This window comes from Xenopus laevis, chromosome 1S (genome assembly GCF_017654675.1).
Source record: "Xenopus laevis strain J_2021 chromosome 1S, Xenopus_laevis_v10.1, whole genome shotgun sequence".
In the NCBI taxonomy this organism is placed as follows: domain Eukaryota; kingdom Metazoa; phylum Chordata; class Amphibia; order Anura; family Pipidae; genus Xenopus; species Xenopus laevis.
The window spans coordinates 115,320,070-115,332,436 of record NC_054372.1 but is presented as its reverse complement, the minus strand read 5'-3'; the positions used below and the strand labels follow the sequence as shown (position 1 = coordinate 115,332,436).

The 12,367-nt window shown below is 33.2% G+C and overlaps 1 protein-coding gene across 47 annotated transcripts in view; it reads right to left on the bottom strand.

Annotated features, from left to right (window-relative positions):
* ptprd.S (protein tyrosine phosphatase receptor type D S homeolog) overlaps window positions 1-12,367 on the bottom strand; it is a 998,444-nt gene that overhangs the window by 520,458 nt on the left and 465,619 nt on the right. For all 47 annotated transcript variants that reach the window (XM_041574091.1, XM_041574084.1, XM_041574101.1 and 44 more), the window contains one exon: window positions 6,155-6,203. The gene's annotated coding sequence lies outside the window, so the exon portion shown is untranslated. The remainder of the gene's footprint in view (window positions 1-6,154; window positions 6,204-12,367) is intronic.

Sequence of the window (12,367 nt, the reverse complement as noted above, 5' to 3'; positions counted from 1 at the left end):
GCAGTGCAGATGGAAAAATCTGGAGTCTTGGCTTGTAATTTAAACTCAAGAAGACTAATGGAATGTTTAAATATTTTCATTGGCTCTTTAATGATCCATGATGTCCATCCAAAGTAATGAGCTAAAACATTTAAAATGCTTAGTGGCTTTGATAAAGCGCAATGTATCAGCAGAACAACATAGGGAAATGCTGAGCAATTCATAAATTAAGAAAATTACAAAATGTAATATCAATTGCTCGGTGACCTTCAAGATATTTCCAATGATGCTGGCACACATACATAAATGCATACATTTCATTAGAAGTAATTTGCTATGGTCAAAGTACATAGAAATCATACTACACTTTACTATAATGCTACCATAAATAAACATCTACAATTCTGCCAATTTTTTTTAACCCCTACACACTCACTGGGGACAAGTGCGTAAGGTAGTGCGTTTGGGTTGGTAAATGGGGAAAATATGGCATGGTGAGCATGGTCAGTGAATATCTGTATTTAACTTTATGTAATTTAACATCATTTAAATTTTTGGGTAGATACATTAATATTTGAGGTTGTGATTTTTGGGCAATATACAGTGTCAGATTAGAGATGAAAATAAAGTGTGACAAGCAGCAGACTTTTTCTGATATTTTCTTTTTCTCTCATACAATATTTCAGGCTAGCTATGGTTTTTGTCTTGTTACTGCCCATATTCTGTAGGTGCCAGAAGGACAGGTAAGGCTGGTGGAATTCAACAGAGCAAGATTAGAATCACAAGGAGCCCTTACACTAGATCAGTAAATTTATTGTAGGTCCTAAACGTAACACAGGCACAATATCCTTTTTCAGCCAAGGGACTGAACCCATCTCACTTTTAAAAGAGCTATTCTCCATTACTAGTGCTTTTTTGCCTTTTTTTTCTACTCTCTTCATATCTAAAACCCATGCCTCCACAATGTTTATTCAATCCTGGTTGCATTACTACCCTGTTTATTAGCTAAAGCACCCAGGTTCTCTACAGGATACTGTAGAACATTAGGTATAATCCTATTTTGGAGAGCAATAATGAATGAGATAATAGGATGGCTTTGGCCCATACAGATACTGTACATTCTTAGCTAAGTAACTTCTAGAAGTATTCAGAAATTAGAAAAGATGACTGAACAGGACCAGTATACTGAAGAAGAGAAGAGTTAGACAAAATTGGACAGAATCTATACAAATATATATATATAAAAGGATTTACAAAAATACTAATGTCGTTTCTTCAGTTTAGAAACAATTTCTAAAGAGCTGAAGAAGTTCTGACATACACCAAAGAATATGATATCCTGATATTCGGCTGCACAAAATAAAGATTAACAACTGAGAAGCCAATGCATTTTTAATATCCGTACTGAAAGGTGCTCCACATTATGGACCAATTATATGGAAAACCTCAAATCCCCCGTACACAACATAACATGTACTATACTACTAATGATTTTGGGCACAGCATTTTCTAAATATTACAGTACAAATATGAATATGTTCATTACCATTGATTCTTCCATTAATCACATGCATTGTAAATATAATACAATGTAAATTAAAAGATTATTTTACCAAGTTTAATTTCCGCAAATATATTTTGTACATAATTATTTCATCAGTAGGCAGAACCATAAAAAATCACTTTAAATACACAATGGATGTAGGTTAATTACCTTAGCATCTGTAGATTGTAATATCAACATGGTTTGCCATCTGGAAATATTATCTTGGTGTAAAGTGAATATCAGGGGGTGGAATAGTGCCAAATGGACTTACAGTATAACTATTGTTTCTAATAAATACTAAGATGCATTTAGATTAAAAGGACATGGTTCTGGACCAACACATCTAATAATATTGTTTTGGCACTAGTACGGATTCATGCAGTTTAGTTAGGATCAAGTATAAGTAACTGTTGTATTATTACAATTAAAAGGAAATCATTAGCCTTAACTCAACTCTTAGGAAGACGGGCTCCCCTTAATTCTTGCTAGGTGGTAAATAAATGATCAAAAGTGACAACCTTGGCCAAATGAAAATATATTTTAATAGATCCTTTGTTTTGAAATTATACAAATAAGTAAAAGTGAAACCATTAAAAGCTAAATTAAAAGTAAATGTATGCCATGAGTTCATGGATTTTGAGGCCCCTTCTTAAAGGAGAAGGAAACCCCAAAAATGAATAGGACTAAAAATGCCATGTTTTATATACTGAACTTATTGAACTATCCAAAGTTTCAGCTTCTCAATTGCAGCAATGATCCAGGACTTCAAACTTGTCACAGGGGTCACCATCTTGGACACTCACATGCTCAGTGGGCTCTGAGCTGCTGCTGAGAAGCTAAGCTTAGGGGTTGTCACAAATTATCCAGCAAAAAATGAGGTTGGCCTGTCATACAAGCTGATGCTACAAGGCTGATTATTAAATTCTGATGCAAGTTGCACTGGTTTCTGAGCTGCCATGTTGTAATTATCCATATCAATTACTAATCAGCCTTATACTGTGACATTTCTATTCTATGTGTACTGTTTATTTTGAGTCGGTCCCTAAGCTCAGTAACTGACAGCAGCACAGAGCATGTGTAGTGAATCAGTAGAAAGGAAAATGGGGAGCAACTGGGGCATCTTTGGAGACACAGATCTTTACTGCTGAAGGACTGTGGTTGCCTTGGCTTGGGTACAGAAGCCCAAAACATAATGTACAACATTTCTAGCTGACTTCTTTAGTTTAACTTTCCATGTCCTTTAAGCAAAAACTCTATTGTAAAGTGCAAAACGTTAGATCATTAAAAGGCGCAGACATAAATAAATAAATAAGGAAAAATATTTTGTGGGTAATGTTTATGCATGAATGTTTTATGGGTGATTGCACTAAGGGCTTTCCAAGAAAGGCACTACTAGTAAATAGAACAAAATATAGAGAGTAGATTGTATATGAAGACCACTACTATCCTTAGGTTCTTGGGTAAAGTGAATACAAGTTAGAAATCAGGTAAGGTAATTCTGCTTTGAAAAGCTGATATTAAAGGTTGTGTGAACATTAAACATACTTGGGGGCTTATTTATCAGAGTCCGAATTTATCTCAATATTTGCTGCTACACACTCCGATCAAATCCGTTTGCGTTTTACACTCGTTTAATATTTCATTTTCCCAAAAATTTGCTTTGCAGGAAAAAAAAATCAGATTTTCATTATTTTTTCGGACTCTTTAATCTGATTTTCACATTTTTGAATTTTTCACCCGAAAACTCAGATTTTTGCCTGAAAACTTTGGGGTATTGCACAAAACCCAGTTATCCAAGCCTATGGGGAAGGTCCCCATAGGCTTGGATAACTTTTTTTGATCGAAGGATATTCCTTCGATCGTTGGATTAAAATCCTTCGAATCGTTCGGTTCGAAGGATTTTATCGTTCGATCGAAGGAATTATCCTTCAATTGTTCGATCGAACTATCTGCGCTAAATCCTTTGACTTCAATATTTAAAGTCAAAGGATTTTAATTCCCAGTCGAATATCGAGGGTTAATTAACCCTCGATATTCGACCCTTAGTGAATCGGCCCCTAAAACTTCTATATAAAGTGATGCAAATGGCTTTTAAATAATATTTTTTTCTAATTTTTTAATAATTATTTCTGGATTATCTTTATAATATGCATACTTCCTTCTGTCAACAACACATCTTTGTAATATGTGTACTGCATAATGTTTATATAAATTCGGCATATAATATTACTAGCTAATACTAATATATTTATGTAACCCTTTAATGATGAATGTAAAGCATTAATATAAAATGAATACATTTGAATTCCTTGGAAAGGGAATTCCATTGCAGGTGTACTGTATACTCCTGACTCATAGGAAGATACTGGAACATCAGTCACTAAGAGAGCAAATAGGCATTGATTCCAAATCTCACCCTAACTGGTATTTAGGATGAGGTCCCCTGACACTGATCCAAACATCCCTAAGGGGAAAAGCCCCCACAATTTTGTAACCCTTGGACTATGATGATAGGTATAAGGATAGGTTTTCCATATATGTGCTTTATAATAACCCTGAAGTAGGGAATACTACAACAGCCTCTTTAACACGTTGTTTTTTACACATCCTGGATTTCCCAACAAAGAAAAGTAGAGTGTAGATTGTTTTCAAGCAAAAGGTAGTTTATACTTGAGCCTACTATTGTTTTTGCAACAATAAGGGAATGCAGCATGATTAAATGAGATTGTTCTCATTGACCTTTAATACTTTGTTAGATACATTCTGGATTTATTCACTATAATTATATTACTTTGCTAATATTGCTAGAACTAAATCACTGCAATACTCTACTGACACTGAGGCTCTGTTACCTGCATCCAAATGAGTGGGAATCTGGCCTTCAACTTTGCACATGTTTAGTTTAGTGAGTGGTTCATTAAGTTGGGAATACTAATGCTCTTTATTGCTTCAACTAACATGACTTTCATACATCTAACTTAATGATCCTTGGGTAGATAGGCCTGAGTGAACACAAGTTAAATTGGAAAATTTATCAGCTTAAGATTTCACTCCTATTCAGAGAACATTTTAAAAACTGCACCCCACTCACTAAATAAAGGAGAAAGCAAACATTCTAAATTAATTAAATGTAATGTATTGTAGTTGTTTAATGGTGTATTACATTGTTAATGGAACCATTTCCAAAAGTCCTAATAAGTAATGTGGATTGTATACTTTTTATTTGTGAATTAGTCTTAGTGAATTATGTTTGTATTGCTATATGATTATAGTCTTAGTGAATTATGTTTGTATTGCTATATGATTATATTACTGTAGTTAGTATATTTAGCAATACTGAAATTTTGGTGGATCCAGAAAAAATTAAGTACTGTAGGTTCTGCTGACAAAATCATTATCTTTTTACAGATTAGTTTGCCCCATAGTATTGTATACAAAATAATCATTCATTCTTTTACTAGCCAGACCCCAATGAAAATGTGCTGCAAGTCCCACCGAGCACTAAATAAAACATATATACACATCATAATTGTATATCTAAAAGTATAAAAACTGAAGAAACTGTGTTTCACAGTGTAAGGTTTTTCATTGGACAGGCATTGGGAATTTTTATTTCACAAACCACATTATATCATTCCAGTAATAGTGTCATATCAAATATATTTGCAAAAATAACATGTAAATAACAAATCAACATTTAGGGGGTTATTTATCAAAATCTGAAAAGTTCCCTTTTCCCGCCTATTTATGAATAAATTATTCTGAACTTGTGCATGAATAAAATTGAGAAAATAAAAAATCTTAAATTTGTTAAATAACCCCCTTAACACTTAGGGGCAGCATACCTATACTTCCGTATGCACCTTTTAAAAAAAAGACCAATTGTTTATCTACTATAAACTTTTATAAAGGGCATTGACTAAATTAAAGAAAACACTAACCTTATTCTGTTGTATAAAATGCATAATATAAAATAATAAAAAAATTGCAGCCAGCACACTTTGCACCCATTAATATAATGCCTGATGTAGTATACAAACCATTTTTGCTGAAACCTCAATAACATATACTTATAAAATGCACACAATGTATTCATAAAAAGTTAATGGGATGCGGTCATGTTTTTTCAAAACACATCACTTAATAGTGCTGCTCCAGCAGCACTTTTGCACTGAAATCCATTTTTCAAAAGTGCAAACTGATTTTTTCATATTTAATTTTTAAATCTGACATGGGGCTAGACATTCAGTATTGTCAATTTCCCAGATGCCCGGAGTCATGTGACTGTCATGTGCTCTGATAAGCTTCAGACACTGCAAGTCAGAGTGATATCACCCCCTCCCTCCCCCCATCAGCCGATCAGCAGAACAACAAGTAACATAACCAGATAACTGCTCTATGGTAGATATAAGAACAGCACTCAATAGTAAAAATCCATGTCCCACTGCGACTCCTTCAGTTACATTGAGTAGGAGAAACAATAGCCTGTCAGAAAGCTGTTCCATAGTGCAGCACTGACTCTTTCTGAAAGCATGACAGAATCCCTTTAATATATCGATGATAACCTATTATGTTTTAGAATTGAAAGTGTTATGCCTTTAAATGCTCATTAATCTTAAAATGTCTTACCTGAATTTTCAGGTGTAGAATTCAGCAATAAAAATCTCCACCCTGAGACCTACAAATAAAAAAATTACAAATCACCATGTAAACAGGAAATGTCAACTATGGCATACTATTAATGTGGCAAGATGTTAAATCAATACTTTAAGTAATTAATAGGCATGCATTTTATTGCAAAATCAATTGCAGCAAATTCTCTAACAGGGAAACTTTGATAAGAGAATATTATTTATAAGTAAAACATAGTTATTAAAGATTAAAAAATCATCAGTTCATCATCCAATAAGAATCCTTGAAATAAATGTTATATTTTACATTGTTCTTACACAATTTTCTGATTTTCATAGTCATATTTTAGTAAAATACTTGATTAGTTTAAGTTAGAATACAAAATATAATGCTGTAAATCAAGAAGATCATAATCCTGTCCCTCCGAATTTTGAATAACAGCCTTTCAATTTGCAGAAGGCTGATGCAACTTCATTCCTAGCTCTTTTCTTTAAAATATTAATGGCGTTATCAGACCCTTTTGGTATAGTGATTTTATAAAAAAATATTACTTTAAAAAAGCTGGCACATTATTCATATCCATCAAAAAGTAGCAGATAAAGAGCATGACCAATGAGAAAAATAATGTTATGGTTTAGCATAATATTGACTACATACAAGTAACCAACCAGTAAAGAACCTATCATGGTCTATTACAGGAGGAATGAATGAAAGAAAAGTATTGATTGGTTGCATTGAATTACTGGAATTCACAAAATGTTGCCTGCATAAATAACCTTTGAGACAGGTTTATTTATATTTTTCTGCAGCATTCAAGAACATATAAACGTTGATCAAACTTAAAGGAATCAATAAAATTGGCAGTTCAGTTTGATTTATCTTTATCCAAATATGAGCCAAACAGAGGAAAAAAAAACAGAGAAAAAATGATCAATAATATTCAATAAAAGGCACTGTGCAAAATATTTTATTTTCCTGTCAATTCATTACATTTTGATATTGATTGATATTGAATTGCTGTTTCTTGACAATCCATCTGAATTTAATTGATTTAGACTGATTTGTTCTGATTCAGTCACATTTGTTAATTCCCTTAATAAATCCAACAATAATTATGACTGAATTGAAGTCGATCCATAAGGATGTTTAGTGAACTGAGTGCCTATATAATTCTTTGTAAATAAGATTGAGGAGGTGTGGTTTACAATCTGAATAATACATTTGCTACTACATTTTTTCAAACGAGCTTCAAAGTGCATTGTGTTAAACTAATATTTTTATAATTAGCACAGAAATATTGTCTTAGAATAAATCCAAACCCTTCAAGGAATCAGAAATTAGACATTTGGGGCAGCTTCATTATTCTAGGACAAGTCATATTGTCAAAGAGGACTAGAAAGCTAACAGGCCTTCAGGAAATTGTGATTAAGATTTATGTTTGAAAGAAAGGAGATCAAATATACTACGTTCTGTTGTTTAACTAGTCTGGGGTGATATGAGGATTTTCTGAAAATTTATTTGATATCTTAGAATAGTATAGACAGTGTAAATGTGTGTTAAATATTTAAAATTTTATGAAATGTGCCACTACTTTTGATATGTACTTTGAGAAAAAGTCATGTAAATGACTCCTATTTATTATTCATGTTTTTAATTTGCATTTCCTGAATTAATACAGTGAACACATTCTGAGCGCAGGTTTGATGCAGGAACATTTTTGCACAATGTTGATTGGCAAGATACTGTATTTGCATTATAGCACTGCGGGGAATACTTGATAGAAACTGAAAGTGAAAAATACTATATATATATTGCTCTTTAAGACATTTTAAATGTTCTTGAGGTAGAACATGGTTGATGGAAGCATCATCCACTGGTATTTTGTGGTAATTATGGTGTCATTGCAATAGAGATTCGCCTTTCTTCTCTTAATTCCTTTTGCAATTTGTATGGCTAAATAAGGATTCAGAGGGATGCTAGAATGCAGTGCTGCTACAGTAAGTGCTAACACCACTAACATAATGGAGTGGTGTCTGACTTCAGTTGAATACATCCTTGATTAATTGATACTTGGTCCCAGGAGCACGACCCAGGCAAAATATGCACGAATGATTGTGGATCTTCATGGCAGTTATATATATATATATATATATATATATATATATATATAAGATCAAATAAGATCAATTACAAACTCAGTGAACAGTTGTGTCCCATGTGGCCCCCTTAAAGTCGTTGACTAACTCAAAGTTAGTTAGCTGAAAAGCAGGAAGTTGTGTTCTGGCTATTATGTTAGACATCCAGTCACTCCAGCCTTTATACATTACATTTTAGGCTAACAAACCATATTAGAAAAATTTTTTTATTTTGCCTATCTATTTACCAAGTTTTCTTACACTGAACTATTCCTTTAAGGAGGAAATCTGCGCATAATTTATTTTATGGATAAAAAATGTTATAGAGGGAGATTGCCTTTAGGAAACACTTTAAAATCGAATACGTTCATCCTAAATAATTAATACTGCAACCAGTATGTAATCTTTTATGACAAATTCACTGCTAGTGATCTCTCGCGTTTTGCTTTGCCGAAAAATGTTCGAATTTCCCGCAATATTCGTGAAACGGCATGAAACGTGAAATTCAAAAGTTTTCACGCAAAATTTGTGATTTTCCTATGTTTTCAGGAAAAAATCTAGCAATTCGAAAGTTTTTACTATAAATTCAAGCAATTCGAAAGTTTTCACGCAAAAATCGGAGATTGACGGCAGCGAATTTTCACCGGCGAATTTTTTTTGCCGACAGTGAAACAATGGAATTCGCCGCAAATTCATGCCAGCCGAATTTATTCGCCCATCACTATTCAGTCAAATAAGATCCAATAAGACTTGATTTAGCACAAAAGTGCTGAAGTAAAATTGTTTGCAAGTTATGTCTTTAAAATCACACTACTGTATCTATAGATGAACTTCCACTATAGCGTAGGCAAAAAAATAATAATAAAAAAAAAAAAATATATATATATATATATATATCATGCAAATTACTGGGTTACATAATCTCAATTCATAATAACAATTAACAATGTGGAAAGAATCTTATAGAATATTCTATAAGAATACTTATAGATATAGCTTTTTTTTTTTTTTAAAGAAGAGCATTTGCTAATAGTTAGTTTTAAGATTCATAATTTCCATCTTTCTGACATTATGTTGATAGAGACAATGTGGTGTTACTCTAATAGCACAGGAAATCCACAAAGTGCCAGAGGGAAACAGGCCCAAAAACACAATTAATGAATAATAATTCTTTAATATGGGAAGTGATGCACATTTGAATTGGACATTGTGAAATGCTGTGTGCATAATTTCAAATAATAGCACATAAATTCACAGCCTGTCAATAAATCCAGATGATATTTTAATAGTCCTGCATTCAAGCTCCATCCAGCCCAATTTCTGCCTATTGAGAAACAATTAAAGAATAATCAGTATGATGCAGATTGTCAGTGTGCATGAAATCACAATACAAAATACAAAGTAGTTGAAAATAAGCTAAGCATTCTGATGAGAAAAATAAAGTCCATAATACTCTAATCATTATCAGTACACATCATATCATAACAACTTTATGATATATATATATATATAGAGAGAGAGAGAGAGAGAGAGAGAGAGAGAGAGAGAGAGAGGGAGAGATATAAATCTCTACAGCAGCAAAAACAATATTTTAGATGTAATACTTTAAGGCCACTTGTCTAATTGTCTCCAGCAGTGTAAGGGGATAACACTACTGTAATCAAGTTAGGTTACTATAAATGAATATTTGCCATCTTGTGGTCTTATCTGTGTCTTTTTGGCCACAACTTGGGGTTTTGTGTTAAGATTTCTAGTTATGGCTTCTAATTGAGGGTTGTTTGTTGCCTTCTCCTAACCTTGGGTTATTTATAAGACTTGGTTATTTGCTACCAGGCCTACCATTTAACATATAAGTTGATGTCTTTAATGGCTTCTACTGTGCTTCCTCCTTGTCCTTTATTCTAGCTTATTCCTTTATTCTATGCTGTTTTCCTGCTCTGGTGGGGACAGATAACTCTCTGCTTAAATCCTGCTGGGTGCAAACATACACCTTCACTTTACAAAAGCTAAACTCAACATTAGCAAAATAAACTTGTCAATATTAATATGTGTATTCCTTAAGCAGATCTATTTATTTTCTAAGAACAACCTCAGAGTTACTATCATCTATTTTAATGTTTCTATGCACATCCTCACATACCATAGCAAATACTTGTGTATTCTTCTTAAAGGAGATATATTATATAAACAAAAACAAGAATTTGACAGTGCATAATACTCTTTTAAATAAAGAATGAAAAAAAACTGAAACCTGTCTTTGCTTGGGTGACTGTGGGGCTGTGATTACCTATCCCCCTCCTATTGTGCTTATTGCAGGGACCATTAGGACATGCCCACCCTCATTTGAAACATGTATAGGGACCCAGCAGATCTAATAGCAGAATAATATTAACTGTTAGGCCAGAACCATATATTATTCATTATTACTAGACTAGTGTGTGTACACTGTCAGTAAGCAACATCACCTTCTCACTTATATACTGTGTTGCCAGTAGGTGTCAGTGTTCATATTGTTCTATGTTCTTAAAGTTTTGCTTGTTTGAAACATGCGCATTCTGGAAAGAGTCTCCATAATACAATGTTATATCCTTCTTTCTTCTGCATGTGGTGATGAGAATAAAACATCAGCCATGCTTGCAGCATCATCCTGATTGTTACTGCACTTTCAAATTACCCAGTTACTGTGCTAACACTTACATTATTAGGATGGGTTTTTAGTTATGTTATATGTTTCCTGATTTATTAGCTAGGTATTAATGGCATTACTGTGTAATCCATTTCTGGTGTATTTGTGTTCTAGTATATGGGTGATTATATATAACATGACTTTACTTTTATGGCATATTTAATATCCTGCAATATTCTGACTTTTTTTTTGTCTATGCATTTACCATTACCTTTATTATTTTTCAAAGTGTTTAGCTGAAAAAGTTTTTTCTTTTCTGAAAATTTGCTTTTGCTTCAAAACACATAAAGAAGCTGTCACAGTTACAGGGTTTTGACACTGATTTCATTTCTCCTTCTATCCCAAAGCCTTAACTTAGCCCTGCTATATCGCATGCTTCTCTTATTTTGTTTCACCATAAAGATGAGGAATAGTGTTGTGCCAAAAGCGATCATGGGCTAGGAAGAAAGAGAAAGAAGCACAACAAAGAGTAAGTCCTTGGAGACATAAACAGTGTGGAGCGTTATAAGAATGATGCCTTTCTCTTGGAAAAAAAAGAGGTTTCTATAAAAAATTATTGGTAAAGTAAGTCCGCAGTTATATATAAAAAATGGATTTAGATTTTATTGTACATGACTGTATAAAGGTTCCAAATATGGAAACTACAGCTGTGAATAGGAAATTTCCACATTTGATTTGAAACATACAGTTACATGGTTTGTACAGAGCATTCATAGACTAACTCATCCCAAGGGTTATGCCCTTGTTTTACATAGTTAGGACTGACACAAGGACACTGCCTTGACTGGGCAACCCTGATTATGCATAGTTTGTACAACTATATAGTCATGTATTTGGAGGTAAATGTATTTATTGCACATTAAATTACTTTGTACAATTTTGGATACAAAAATGCAAGTATTGTATGTTGGCGATTCAAGCTCATCTACAATATTCTTTTCAATACATGGCACCTTTTGAAGCATACCTTCTTTGGCAACCCTGGAATTACTGGCATGTCCAGGGTGGCTGTAACGCTAATTGACCCACAATTCAGCATAAGAGGTAGGACAGATGCATTGGCCCCTAGTGCAACTATTCAGAAATGCAAGGAGCATGCTTAGATATAAGTACAGGTATGGGACCTTTTATCCAGAATGCTGGGACTTTGGGCTTTCCGAAAAACGTAATTTGGATCTTCATACCTTAAGTCTACTAGAAAATCATGTAAATATTGAATAATCCCAATAGGCTGGTTTTGCTTCCAATAAGGATTAATTGTCTTAGTTAATTGTGATTAATATCTTAGTTTGGATAAAGCACAAGGTACTGTTATATTACTTTAGAGGAAAAGGAAATCATTTTTAAAGATGTGGATTATTTGATTATAATGGAGACTATGGGAGACAG